The sequence below is a fragment of the Phodopus roborovskii genome, unplaced genomic scaffold (assembly GCF_943737965.1).
Source record: "Phodopus roborovskii unplaced genomic scaffold, PHOROB, whole genome shotgun sequence".
NCBI classification, from domain to species: Eukaryota; Metazoa; Chordata; class Mammalia; order Rodentia; family Cricetidae; genus Phodopus; species Phodopus roborovskii.
This window is the reverse complement of record NW_026126515.1, coordinates 7,701,913-7,716,586: the sequence shown is the minus strand read 5'-3', so window position 1 is coordinate 7,716,586 and position 14,674 is coordinate 7,701,913. Positions and strand designations below refer to the sequence as shown.

Sequence of the window (14,674 nt, the reverse complement as noted above, 5' to 3'; positions counted from 1 at the left end):
AGGCTGTGAGAAAGACTGAAGAACCTCAGTCACCAGGGACCCGTGGAGGGCCAGAGAGATTCCTTCCCTGATGGGAGAGGAACTTCCGGGTTCAACAGGAAATGAGTAGTGGGAAAGATGGACATAAGCATGGAACAACTTCCTGCTGCGTGCTGGGTGCAAAGAATGGCAATAGCTTTGGTTGCTGGCAACTTCAGCATCCCACAGCAAAAGTGGGAGAGTCACAAAGAACAGACTCCTGCAGAGATTGCGAGGATGGAGATGGAATTGGGGGTATGGGGTTTGAGAGGATGGGGAGGCGGGAAAAGTGCCCCTCAGGCTAGTTAAGCAGGGCAGTCATTCTAGATAGACGAGTAACATCTGCAGGGATGATGAGCAGGAGGAAGCCCAGGACTGTTTGGTATGGAGGCTGCAAGACATGGGGCTGACATCAGCCTAGAGTCCGACTGTCTGAATAAAATTTTCCACCTGTGTGGTCTTGAACACGCCCCTAATTTCTGTGCCTAGGATTCGCTGTAGGTGCTACTGTACCTATAGGTCTCACTGTTTCAGATAAAACGAGCTACATATGCAGTACCTGGCCCAGAGATGATCATAGTGAAAGCATGGGGCTGGGTGCTCTCAACAGATCTAGGCAATAGCTGCGTGTCCATTTCCCTGTCCCAGGGAATCAAAACGGCAGGTTTAGCACACAAGAGCAGATTTGCAGAAGCCAGGTCCTTTTGACCTCACAGTAAAGGGAAGAAGGCGAGGTGTTTGGGGCCCTCAAGAGAGCCACCCTCAGCTGTGCTTGCTCTTTCATGCTGAAGGTCCCGGAGGTGAGGATGAAGGGTATTGCCCTCCTTCCTTCAACTCTTTCCCGCCCGGGTCCCACTCGCTTGCAGTGGAGACAGAGCGAGGGAGGTTTTCCACCCAAGGCGGAAATCCAAGGTTAAGGTTGCCTGGCCTTGGGAAGCAGGAAGCATCCCAGTCAGACCACCGGGTGACAAGCAGAGCTGCGGGAATGCGCGACGGGCCTTGCAGCGCCGGTCCCAGACTGTGCGCCACCAGAGGGCGCACTGGATCTCAGAGTGCGCGCAAGGTCGGCGGAGGCTCCGCTTGGGAGCCTGGGACGAGAGGTGAGAGGCTACAGTGGGGTTGATGGTCAGTGCTTTCTTTGATCTAGCTCCGAGCTGCCCTGGCATAAGACACAGAAAACTGATGCTAAGAAAACAAAACTAACTGGCCACACGTGTCAGATCCTGTGGTCCAAACCCCAAAGTGACATTACTTTTGTTTCTTAGCTATAGTTAAGACAGCCCAGCCAGTCCCCGAAGCAAAGAAAGTGAGTCCCAACTCCTTGGGCTGGTACTCCCCAACCCCACCCCTGTCCCTTGCCCCGCCCCCAGGCTACCTAAGGACCCAGCACACTCAGGGGCTCCAGCAGAATCTGACTGAGCACTTTCCGTGTCCCAGCATCACAGTAACGCACATCCGTGGGTTGAATATGGGCGAATACTTCACCGATGATGCATACATGGCGTGTCTCTTTCGTTTTTCATACGAGATCTTGCTATGCAGCCTTCTCTTGATCTGGAACTCATTATGTAGCTCAGCTTGACTTCAAACTCAAGATCCTCCTGCCTCAGCCTCCCAAGTGCTGGCGCTGAGGACTTGAGCCGCTATGCTGTGTGTTCACTTTTATCTCCATTTTACAAGGGAGGAAGCAACATCAGGGAAGTGAGTGGTTTTCTTTGTGACACAGGGTTGAACCTCCGTTACTCTCTGGAAGAGAGTAACCATTTATTATCCCCTCAACAAACACCGAGTGCCCTCCCTCTGTCCCGGCACTGCTTAGGTGGCAGAGACTCCACAGGGAGCAGGACCCATAAAACACCTGCTTTCCTGGAGTTTCCCACCTAACACAAGCCAGTGATGTTATCCGGCTTTGTGTTTCTTAAAGGTTCCTGAATCAGGAAGGACATATGCAGTGAACAGAAAAGAAACTAGCCTTTTGCTCACAGTGACATTTATGACACAATGTTACTGACCTTTCCCCAGGAGGTAGAGGGTTGATTGACAGCTGTTCTAAGTTCCTGTTCCCCCAAGGCATACACAGACATCTTAACCCCTGGTACCTGAAGATGGCACCTTATTTGGAAACATGGAAGCTGCCGTGTAATCGAGTGAGGACTAGCCGTGTGGGAACAGGAGTCCTAATCTAATAGTAGGGTCCTTGGAAGGGGAGAAGAGGCTAGACCAATTGCTTGTCAGAAACTGGAGTGTGGCTGCAGCCACCAAAGAATGCCATTGACCACCAGCAATTGGCAAAAGTGAAAGAACCCCCTCTCTAGTTTCAGAGGAAGTGAGGCCTTCCCACACCTTTGTTTGGGATGTCTCATCTCTAATTCTAAGGTCTCTGGCCACAATGGCCTTCAGCTGAAGCCAGTGACCTCAGGGTCACTGTCCCTTGTCTTCTCTCTGACAGAACAGCTCCAAGCCTGGCTGACAAAGGTGTATTCAGCTGGCACAGGCAGGGTAGACAGCAGGCAGGTGCGCTCAGGGCCCCTACACCTCACCTGCCACAACCTTAGCTCTGCCAGCATCCCTGAACATTGCCAAAGCCTCATGTCAGTGATGTATTGCCTATTTGGTTCCTGGAGAAGGATGAGGACAAAGGGAGAGAGAATGTCATGCCAGTCCACCCAGCTGTGTCCAGGTGGCCTGTGCCTAACTGTGTCTCTCACTCAGTAGTGTCCTCAAAGGGAGCCATGATAGAGCTATCACTGTAGCTGGATCAACTGAGGGCTCCAGACTTAGTGAGGCAGGGTGCTGCCTGGCTGAGGACATTCTGGCTGGGAAGGAACCAAGTGTCAAATCTGAAGGCTAGGGAAGCACCCAGACCTTCTTGTGGAACTGCCAACTGGATAGATAGAGTGGCTCCTGCCATCTGAGCGGACATCCCAAGATGCCTGCTCTCTATCTCAGAGACAGCACTACGTCACTTGTCTGGCCCTTCTGCCCAACATTCCACTGCATACAAAGATGGCTCATGCGTTCTTCTCCCCCCAGAAGTCAGAAAACTTCACCAGGCAGGGCTGTTCTGAGCCATCCTGTGTCTAACCCCACATCTTCAACTCTCAGAGGCAGCACCAGCCCCTCCCACGGAACCTGCTGACTGGAGAAGGATGAATTTGGGGAAGCCATAGAGGCCTCCTGAAATGCCTTGCCTTGCTTGTTATGTGGGGGTAAGTGAGCAGAGATTCAGGAAGGACCCTGTGTAGGGCAGGAGAGAGCTGTTGGCTGGGACATTGGACATGTGGGGTGGACACTTCCAAGGTGAGTGGGCTTAGGGTGTGGAGAAAGAGAAGAATTGTGTAACATTCTCTAGGATTTGTCTCCCATAGCAACGGGTACCCAAAAGATGGGATGAGACATGACATAAAAGATGCTGTTACTGGTGCCAAGATTTCTCTAAGTTCTATTAGACTCACCCTGATCCATAGGCCCCTGTCTCCCTAGATGTACAACAGTATTCTCCTAGATGCCAAGCCACTTCTCTTTCCCAATACTGTCTACTTTTCTTTCTTTCCTTCTTTCCTCCCTTCCTTCTGCCCTCCCTCCTTCCTTCTCTTCCCACTCATTAACAAACAAACCTTTCATGAACATCTACACAGAGCTGAGCATTGTTTTAGAGCCAGGTACACTGATTTTTTTGACATTGCAATATGACATTGTCCTTTGCAAAGTTCACACTCGAGAACCCTGCAAACACCACAAAATGATCATAATGTCTTAAGTAAGTTTCCAATTTTGTGTTAAGTGGCATGCATAGCTGTCCTCATCTATGTGTGACTACATGTGGCCCATGGGCTGTGGGTTGGATCCACCTGTAGACACCAGGGGCCTTAGCAGTAAGTATCCAAGACACCCCATCAATTCATTTTTTTAAAAATCCATTTCCCCCATTGTCACCAATCAAGCTGCTAGTAGCTCAACTACACATCAGTTTAAGGATCTACACCCATTCATTCATTCTACAGCTGCCTACCAAGTACCACTGGGCGCCATTCCACAGCAGGGCAGCTTGGACATCTATTATCCATAGCTGACACCTTCTTGGGTTAACAGCATTCTTCCCTCCTCCCTTGTATCTCCCTTGGTCCCCTCCAGGCACAGAGAAACCCCAGGAAACTCCTGGTTATTCTTAGATATTGCAACTGGAATCCTAAGGAAGCAGTAAGAGCTGCAATTAGCCATTGTATGGAGCAATTTTGGAGCATCACAGAGGAGACCCTGACCTCCGCTCATCATTTCCTCTGCAGACACTGGTTACTCCTTTTTGTGACATTGACTTCCTCTGTGCTTTTGGAGACTAGCAGACCATAGATGGGGTCCTGTTTCTAAAAGAATGATCCCTACCTTGCATAAGAGCCATCCTGCCTCAAACAGAAGCCATCCCTGTTTTGCACGGGAGCCAGCCCTGCCTTGCAGCAGACCACTCCATTCCCAACAGGACCCGTCCCTGCCTCTAGGCTCAGTGCTGTAGACTCCAGCTGCCCTGCCAGCCCTCACTGCTTTAATTAACTCTGCCCGGATGCGCTGACTCACTCACTGGCTCTGTGACCCGCCTGGTTGCAAAGGACACCTCCTCAGACACAATTACATTTGAGGATGAAGCATTTCCTCTGGGCAGAGAACAAGGCTGTGAAAGGGCCCACAAGGCTGTGGGAGAGGGGATGCTGTGTGTGTGTGTGTGTGTGTGTGTGTGTGTGTGTGTGTGTGTGTGTTGGGGGGGTGGCTGTCTCTTTGGAGATGACTCATGGGACAAACCTGGAGGTTAGTGGCTTCCCACCAGCCTTGTATAGTTCTATTGGCCAAATTCTCTCTTTGAGGGGAAAGAAGAAAATGTGTCTACTTCCTAGGCAAGTGGGATTAATGTATTCATCACCGTAGGGTGATCCAGACCCTGGCAGAAACAACTACACTGCACTCAGAATCCTTTAGGCCTCAGCGTCGCCTCAAAGCTCCACAATCCATCACTTGTATTTATTAGAGACCATCAATGTCCCTGGCCAGATGCGGAAGTGTGAAGTGTGATCTTCCACTGTGGGTTTGAGCACACAATCAGTGGCTCCTCTATGGCGCCCCTGTGATACAGGGACTTTCTGTTCCTTTGATGCATCTGCAAGTTAATGTTTAGAGACTGGATGCTGCTCTCCTAGAGGACTCAGGTTCAATCCCCAGCACCCACATGGCAGCTTGAAACCATTTGTAATTCTAGAACCCAGAGATCCAGTGCCAACTCCCGGCTTTCAGGGCCACCAGGTACACCAGTGATGTACGGACAAACATGGAGGCAGAACACACATATACATACTTTTTTTTTTTTTAATTTTAAAGAAAGAAAAAAAATATGATTGAGCCAGGGCAGCTCAAGTGCAGCACAAATGACTAGCAGGGGGAATAGCCCAGAGTAATGGAATCCTTTCATTGACTTACAATCTAAAGACACAAGAGAAAAAAGGAAAATATGTCTGTTGTGTTTATGATGGAAATGGGCTTCAAGTATGGCGATATCCTTCATCCTTTAACTGTGGCCTTCTGCCAGCTCATGGGCTGACAGTGTCAATCTCAAGAGGCTGGGTCCACCCTGAGCTTGAGAGAAAGGCTAGCTATGTTTCCTTTGCTTATATGAAAGCAATGGCACCAGCATTTTAATGACAGCTGTCCCAGGTTTGGGACAACTTATTAAGGGATATTGAACAAGATAGAGATGGTGGGAGACATGGCAGGTGTTTACTTTAAAACCACACCTATGACATATAGGAACACCATCCATCCATCCATTCATCCATCCATCCATTCATCCATCCATCCATCACCCATCCATCCATCCATCTATCACCCACCCAGCTACCATATATCCAAATACTTCTGGAAAGATGTAGGGACAACAGTGGACCAGACATGTATGGTCTACACCTGCACCAAACTCACATACAAGTCTATAGGTCTAATGCATATGACATAAGAGATAAGAGTCTTCAAACAGCCACTTTGCTAGACCAGCATAATTCCTTACTATATTCTAAATCTTATCCTTAATACCCACAGGTAAGTGTAGCTATTACCCCTCATCAAAGACATTGCTCTCTTCATCCAATGGAGACCATTACAGAAACCACAGCTGGGCACAATGCAGAGAGCAATGGCTTGTGGTGAGCCCAGCCTCAGTGGCTACATCTACAGTCAACTCCCACATGTTCAGATCAGGGGACATCTTGGAAGAGGAGACAGAAAGTCTGTAGGAGCCAGAATACCAGGAAGTCTGCTGTGAATCCATTTCTCCTAGAAAAGGCTACAAACTGGATGGGCGCAATGGCAATAGCAAAAGACATGGTAAGGTGAAGGAGGGAAATTTCATGGGCCTCACCCCTACACAAAGAACTACAGGCAACGAATGACTCGTGGGAGAGGGAGAGTTAGCATTCTCCAGAGATGAGCCTGTTTATTGACTATTCAATGCAAAAATGATCACCTCTGAGACCATATACACACAAACAACAGCAACAGACTCAGCAGGCTATACTTGTGTGTTGTCATACATATACACACATATGTATGTATGTGGCAATGATAATCAAATAAAAGGAGGTTATCAATTTGTGATGGGGCATGGAGGGGTTGGAGGGAGAAAAGCAAAGGAAGAAAGTGATGTGATTCCATTTTAATTAAAACGCATTGAAAAATTTAAAGAGTCTCCAGATGAAGCAAGTATCTAATATGTCCTAGATTTCAGAAAGAGAATAAAAATCTATCCTTGAAGCTTCTACATGGGCTAGGAATTGTTTGCCTAGAATCTTTGACTTTTGGATAAGCTTGATCTCAGGGTTCTGGACTGTGAGGCCAAGCAGAGCTGACTCTGAGTTCTTGCCTCATCATACACTACACGTACAGAAGGTGTTGGATAAAGTGTTTACTCTTCTGAGCCTTGAGCTGGTTCTTTATATACAAAATGGGATGACACAAAATGGAAATAGTTCAGTCTGCACAGTATTTGTTGAGCAAGCCTGAAGACCTGAAGCTCCTAGCAGCCATACTGGCATGTATCTCTAATCCCAGTGCTAGGGAGGCAGAGACAGACAGACCACCTGACCTGGTCCAGTTCAGACCCTGTCTCAAAAAATAAGGTGAGAGCAACCGAGAAAGACATCTGATTTTGACCTCTGGCTTGCAATTGCAGGGGCACCTACCCACATGAACACATGTGCTTGAGCATGTGCGCGCGCGCGCACACACACACACACACACACACAGAGAGAGAGAGAGAGAGAAAGAGAGAGAGAGAGAGAGAAAGAGAGAGAGAGAGAAATATCCATTTGGAAGCATTATTGGGCAAGTTGAGAGAGTTAGTTCAACACGCTAGCTGTCTGTCACTATAACAACTACATGATATGAATCAACTTACTAATTGAAATGGCCGATTTTAGCCTACAGTTTTGGAGGCTTCACCCCATGACACACTGGTCCATTAGCTCTGGGCCTGGAGTGAAGTAGCACATCCTGGAAGAATAAAAGTACAAACTTCATGGGCAGGAAGCAAAAGAGCAAGAGACAGGAAGGCCATAAACCCTTCAAGTGCATACTCAAGTGATTTGAAGACCCCACCAGGCCCCACCTCTTAAGGTCCCAGCACCATACATTAGCCCTAACCCCAGGACCAAACCTTAGCCTGAGAATCACTGGAAGACATTTCAGACCCAAAGATAATACACAGTGCACACACTATACTGTGGGCTGGCTGCTGTTTCTGCCTGGGCCTGCAAGCAGTGCCTAGTGTTTCACCTCAATTTACATTTTATGCCTTCTCTTTCTCCGCCCTGCTTCTCCAAATTAATATTATTATCATCCCATTTTATAGATGTGGAAACTAAGTCCTAAAGGATATATAGCCAGCAGAGGCTTGTATGGGTAGTAAGGCCTCCCTGGGACTTGACTACAACATACGACTCAATTCTCACTGCCCACTTCCGCTGGCAGTGGTCTAGTTTAGGCGGGGCCTGTACTTCTCCCTAAGTTCACAGAAGCCACCCTAAGTTTGATGGGAATAGGATGGAGCAGTCCAACCACGGGGCAAGGCTGTGGTGCAGTGACCAGCCCCTTGCAGGGAGTCTCCTCTCAGCCCCGTGGAGGTGTCTGGGAGCTGGCTGCCTAGGTGGTGTCCTTGTGAGTGTGTGCCTGTGAGCATGTGCTGGGACCGGGTTATTCACGCACAGATGCCGGCCACAGTAAATAAGCCAGTGGGGCTTGATTCATGAGCTCTGACAGGAAATCTATAGCGAGTGGTGTCTATAATCCACACGCTGCGTCGTAGCGAAATGAAAGAACAACAGTCCAATTACGGGTCCCCGTTGATCCCAGGCATCCTCCTCAGCCCTTCAAGGCCTCAGCTCAGCTGGGCGGGTCAGAGCCAGCCATCAGGGTTAGCCCCGGAGTGCCCCCCGCCCCCCGTGGGCACAGTCCCCAGCTCAACCACCAAAGGACGTGCCTAGGACGTGCCGAGGTCCCACAGTCTGAGAGACAGAAAGGAGGGCATGGGGCTCTCCACACTCGCAGCTCCATCAACCTCCTGCCAACTTCTCCAGCTCTGAGCTCTGGGTCCCTGAATGCCCAGTCTCAGGAAGACAGAAGACATGTGTGAACCCCCCATTCTGTACATCTTGTTTTCTTTTAAAACAAGAGTGCTGCCCCTGGACAGTCGGGGAAAGTCACCCTGGCTTTGTGCTTTTGGCCGAGGTTCTAGTTGACTTAGTGAGTAGGGATGTCAATGGCCCCTGCTCTTGAATCTCAGAAGCCCCATTCCAGATAGTTTGTGAATTATCGGGGCTGGGGGGTGGGTCTTCATACTATTCCTGTTAGTTCTGATAACAGCCTGATCATGTTAAAAAGTACCCTAAGGAACTCATGTCCACTCTGTGTGTGCCATCACTAGAACCAGTCTTTGCAGATTTTGTCACCGAGTCCATGATGGATTTGAGAGGGTCCTCTGTCTTGTAAGAAGAGGACATTTTTTTCCCTTCATTTTTGAGACTGGAGTTTTAGTCCATACCTCAGAGCCCAGGCTGCTCTGGAATGATGTAGCTCAGGCTGGCCTCAAACTCCCAGTAACCCCCTACTCTACCGCTCTGGTCAGAGGCACATGCCACTCACTACACACAGCTGGAAGAGGAGACTTTGGACAGAGACGCAGGCACTGGGGAGAAGGGAAGTGAAGACAGGCGCATAGACTGGAGAGAGAGACAGCTCTAAACAGGCACCTCCAAGAACTGCCAGAAACTGCCAGAAGCAGGAGGGAACCTTTCTCACAGAGCCTTCCAGAGCTTTGAGAAAATATACCCCTCAGGGTTGAAGCAACCCAGTTTGTGGCTGCTTGTGGCTTGCTAGTATCAATCAACAACTTGATGGGATGGACAATGACCCGGTAGCTAGACCTCTAGGCACATGTATGAGAGAGTTTCTAGACTGGGCTAGATGAGGTAAGAAGATCCACCCTCAGTGTGGGTAGCATCATTCTGTGAGCCGTATTTAAAGTACACACCTGCCACCATGCCTTTCCTGCCATGATGGACTGTCCTCTCAAACTGAGAGCCAAAATAAACCCGTAAGTTGCTTTTGTCAGGTATTTTACAGAAAAAAAAATTGTCACAACAAAGCAAGTATACACTGTTATAACGGCACACAGCAACAGGTAGCAGAACAATGTGAATTGAGTGGATGGGGCCTGACCTCAGATTTTTGGCTCCGTCAGCTAAGCCTCCCTGATCCTGTTCAAGTCACTCTTCACCGTGGCTATGACAACGGTTTAAACGCAGATCTTTAGGGCTGGCACAGTGGGTAAGGCATTTGCTTAGAAGTATGAGGGCTTGAGTGCAAATGTCCACAAGTCATGTACAGCCAGACATGGTAGCACATATGCCCACAAGTCATGTACAGCCAGACATGGTAGCACATATGCCCACAAGTCATGTAAAGCCAGACATGGTAGCACATATGCCCACAAGTCATGTAAAGCCAGACATGGTAGCACATATGCCCACAAGTCATGTAAAGCCAGACATGGTAGCACATATGCCCACAAGTCATGTAAAGCCAGACATGGTAGCACATATGCCCACAAGTCATGTAAAGCCAGACATGGTAGCACATATGCCCACAAGTCATGTAAAGCCAGACATGGTAGCACATATGCCCACAAGTCATGTAAAGCCAGACATGGTAGCACATATGCCCACAAGTCATGTAAAGCCAGACATGGTAGCACATATGCCCACAAGTCATGTAAAGCCAGACATGGTAGCACATATGCCCACAAGTCATGTAAAGCCAGACATGGTAGCACATATGCCCACAAGTCATGTAAAGCCAGACATGGTAGCACATGTCTGTTATCTCAGCACTCTGTGGTGAGATGGAATGTGGAGATAGATGACTTCCTGGAATCTCATGGGCGTCACCAGTTAGCATCAAATATACAAACAACAAGAGACCCTGTGTCAGACAAGGAGGAAGCAGAGGCCTGGCACCTGGGATTGTCCTTTGATCTGCTTTCATGGCATGTGTTCTCTCTCTCTCTCTCTCTCTCTCTCTCTCTCTCTCTCTCTCATACACACACACACACACACACACACACACAACCACACACACACCACACCAATAAATAAATGCAAACCTTTAACCACAGTGAACTTCTGAACATGTAAGGTACTGCTATGTCCTTCACAAAAATTGAGTAAGCCTCATCTTTAGACCAAAACCTGTGAGGTAGGTCCTGTTACCAATCCAGTTTTACAGATAGGGAAACTGAGCTCAGAAAAGTTGGGGAACATGTCTATGTCCAAACCCACACTGCTAGTGAGCAGTGTAGGCGCCATTCGGATCTCAGACATTGAATCCCAAAACCCATTCCATTTTGAACCTCAAGCCATTACAGCAGCTGGGAGGGGAGGTGCATGCCTGCAATCCCACTACTCGGGAGGCAGAGGCAGGAAGATTGCTGTGAGTTTAAGGCCGGCCTATTCTACACTGTGAGATACAGGCTAGTCAGACTGTAATGAGGGGACCTGTTTAAACAAAACAACCCCCCCACCAAAACCCCAAACACTAAAGACCCATTGATGACTTCTCATGGACCATCTAAGTCCACAGGCCATGTACAATCATATGAATGCATCTTAACATACAATAATACACTACGAGCTAGATATGATGGTGCACACCTTTAATCCCAGCACTTGGGAGACAGAGGCCAGAGGATCTTTGTGAGTTCAAGACCAGTCTGATCTACAGAGTGACTTCCAGGACAGCCAGAGCTACATAGAGTGTCCAGAAAAACCAAACAAAAACCAAACCAAACAAAAATACCCCACCACTAACAAAAAACATACAGTTTAAACATGATGAGACTTTTTTGGATGCCTTTTTAAAGTAATTTGATTATGTCATTCTTGAGAGTGTATGACAACGTCATGTCACAATGTCAAAAGGTTGAGCATTCCTGTAAGTGCACAGCTGCACTTACATACTTTTATGGAGAAACCGTGTAATTCCTGTTTCTTTGCATGCGGACTAAGCTTAGTGGCCAGCTCAGTCAGCTGAATCAGGAGAAGCCCTGCATACAATCTCCGAGGTCCAGTCAGAAGAAATCATGCAGATAACACCAGATGCTGGAACCACCTCCATGGAGAGGCCCAGGTGGAGAACAGGGGCGGGGGGGGGGGCGGCTCCTGGGTGAGTCCCCTCACCAGAGCCTCTGGTCCATGATTAGCATCACGAGGGAGCACTGAGCTAGCCCCGATCAAGCCACCCTGACTAGCAGTTGAAACTGACTCTCACAGAACCCGTTGGTATTTGTTTTATTGGAGACGGTTTCTCTGGGTAAGAGTTCTGGCTGTCCTGGAACTCACTTTGTAGACCAGGCTGGCCTTGAACTCACAGAGATTCACCTGCTTTTGCCTTCCAAATTTTGAGATTAAGGGTGTGTGCCACCACTGCCCAGCTTGATATTTCCATTTTTAATAAGTGATTTTTGCTGTTTTAAGCTATTACATTTTGGGGGGAATTGGTTATATTTGTTGGGTTAGAATCCAGACAGCCTGGCTTCATCCACTTTGCAATGACCTTATGGCCTCATCCTTGGTTTACTCAGTCACTGCCTGCTGGAATAAATAAATCAATAACCAGTTACTGTTTGGGAAGATTCCATCAGGAATCATATCAGGAAATAGGCTGGAGCGATAGACACACACCCAACACTCTGGACATGATAGCGATCCCATTTCACAGACAAGAAAAGCAAGGCTTACGTGGACAGAATCCAGGTTCCACTCCAGCTTCACAGATCACATGCCCCATGCAGCTTCCCTTCCCCTGCCTCTGCTCATCTGAAGGCCCCATCTGGATCAGAGGAACTGAGCCCACAGCAGCTTCCAGGGAAGGTCTTATATGTGACAAGTGAGGGGCCACTCTCACTGACCACCTGTATTCCCCTTGTCTGGGCGTGGTCAGGGACTCAGCAGCCATTGCTCACGGGCTTTCTCAGGGCTCTTGTTGAGTCTATGTTGACCTCTGACCATCATGTTATTCCTGCTTCCCAAACAATCGTCATCTCTCCAGAAAGCTGTGTCTGGTTGAAACAGCCAAAGGGGAGAGGGCGGCCCCTTCCAGGAAGGCCGACCGACCCTAGGGCCTGGTGTTGCTCCTGCCTTCTTGTAAACACTCCCTGATGGAGTCCTTCACTGTCTCTAGTAAGGCCTGTGTGACAGCTTTATGTCCATATATACACCAGACGTCTCTGAGGTGGGACAGCTCCTCGTCAACACTCCATAGTCTCCCCGTGGGGCTGGCCTTCTGAAACTCTACCTAGGGGTTGCCATCACTCCAAGTGCAGACTCCCCTGGGAAATCTCCCAGACACACCACATACCACTTCTTGGCTTGAAGAGTTACCCTGAAAGCTTCAACTGTTTGAGCACGGAATGCAAGCATCCATTTCTCGCAGAAAGACTCAGCCTTCCAAAGCTGTCAAAATGTCTGAGAATTCTCCCCTGGGTGTCCCTCAGTGCATGGTGCCCAGCTTTACTCTCTTCTCTGTCTGGTAGCCAATCCCCAATGATGTTAACCCTCCTCAACACCACCCTGATCTGGGTTCTAATACTGGCTCTAGTATAGCATTTCAATTGTTCTACATAAGGAGTTCTCTGTCCATTGCATGAAGAGCCAGAGTTGAGTCTTGCTTCTCCCCACAGAGAGCCACACAGCCCACTAGTACAAGACCCTGGAGGGCAGTGTACTGAGGACTAGCAAGGCAGTACTCAAGAAAAGATTTGGTACCTGAGAACAAGGACTCAGGGTGTCAGGAAAGCCAGGCAGACCAGGTGGGCCTCAGAGAGGACAGGAACAATTAGGGGTATGTGGCAACTATTTACTGGAGGCCCAGGAAGAGGCAAGCGAATTTTTGTTTGGTTTCTGTTTTTTGAGGAAGAGACTACTGTAGTTCAGGCTAGCCTCAACTCCTGATTCTCCTGCCTGGATTTGCAGGATTGAGTCACTTTGAAGGTGACTGGAATGTGGTAGCTTGAGGGAGTTGGGAGGAGACACAGCCCCAGGCTAAGAATTAGAGTGACTAACCTCTAACCACCGTTCCTGAGAATGCCCTAAGGACCATTCCAGCTTCTTTTCTGAGGGCCACCAGGTCTCAGAACTGGGGGGGGGGGGAGACAGCAGGAGGCACTGTCCCCTTAGGGAGAAGAGAACAAGGAGAAACCACACACTTAGGGGGCTAGGCTAGTGAGAGCCATGCAGCCTGTCTTGATGAGCCTCCAGGGCAGCAACCGGGGCAGGCCTGAGCCTAGGTAGTTCATGTGTCTGCTGTGCAGGCCTGAGGAGGACCTGATATACTCACTCTGTTCTTGAAGAGCCTAAGACTAAGAGAACAGGCAACCGACCTCTGTTCTGAAACATGAGGACAGGTATCCTAACTCAGACCACTGCAGAGAGAGAACACATGCTAAGGGGCCTCGACCCAAGACAGTGAGCCCACCTGCTGCTCTGGGTCTGGCCTGTGCCCCCCAGTCCTGTGGCTACTAGTCCCTTGTCAATACTATAGAGAAGAGTCACCCAGAAAGGTAGGAGATGCCCTGGATGGTTTATTTGAATGGCTCTTCTCTCCCTAACACTAGTCTTAACCAACCAGATACACACTCTCGCACATATGTAATTTTTTTCATGGATATATGTATGTACATGTGTGTATGCATACATATGCATGCACGTGCACACCACACACACACACACACACACACACAGGCATGCTCAAGGACGTGCGCATAGAAGCCAGAGATCAACTTCAGCTGTAGTCCATCTTGTCTTTTTAAGCAAGATCTCTTTCTGGGATGGAGGCTTACTAATTAGGCTGGGGGACGTGGCTAACAAGCTCCAGGGATCTTCTTGTCTCCACATCCCCAGTGCTGGGATTACAGGTGTGTGCTTAACGGCTGACCTTTCGCATGACTTCTGGGGATCAAATTCAGACTCTCATGCTTGTGTGGCAAACACTTTACTAACGGACTGACCTAACCAACCCACATATGTCATTGTCACATACAGCCAAAGAAATCGTTCAGTAGATGGGACCA

At 48.8% G+C, this 14,674-nt stretch overlaps 1 protein-coding gene across 2 annotated transcripts in view; it reads right to left on the bottom strand.

Moving 5' to 3' along the window:
• Esrrb (estrogen related receptor beta) overlaps positions 1–14,674 on the bottom strand; it is a 151,594-nt gene that overhangs the window by 110,189 nt on the left and 26,731 nt on the right. The window contains exon 1 of one of the 2 annotated variants that reach the window (XM_051196386.1): positions 12,345–12,399. The exons of the other annotated variant lie outside the window; for it this stretch is intronic. The gene's annotated coding sequence lies outside the window, so the exon portion shown is untranslated. Of the gene's footprint in view, positions 1–12,344; positions 12,400–14,674 lie in introns of those variants that run through there. 2 annotated transcript variants of the gene reach the window in all.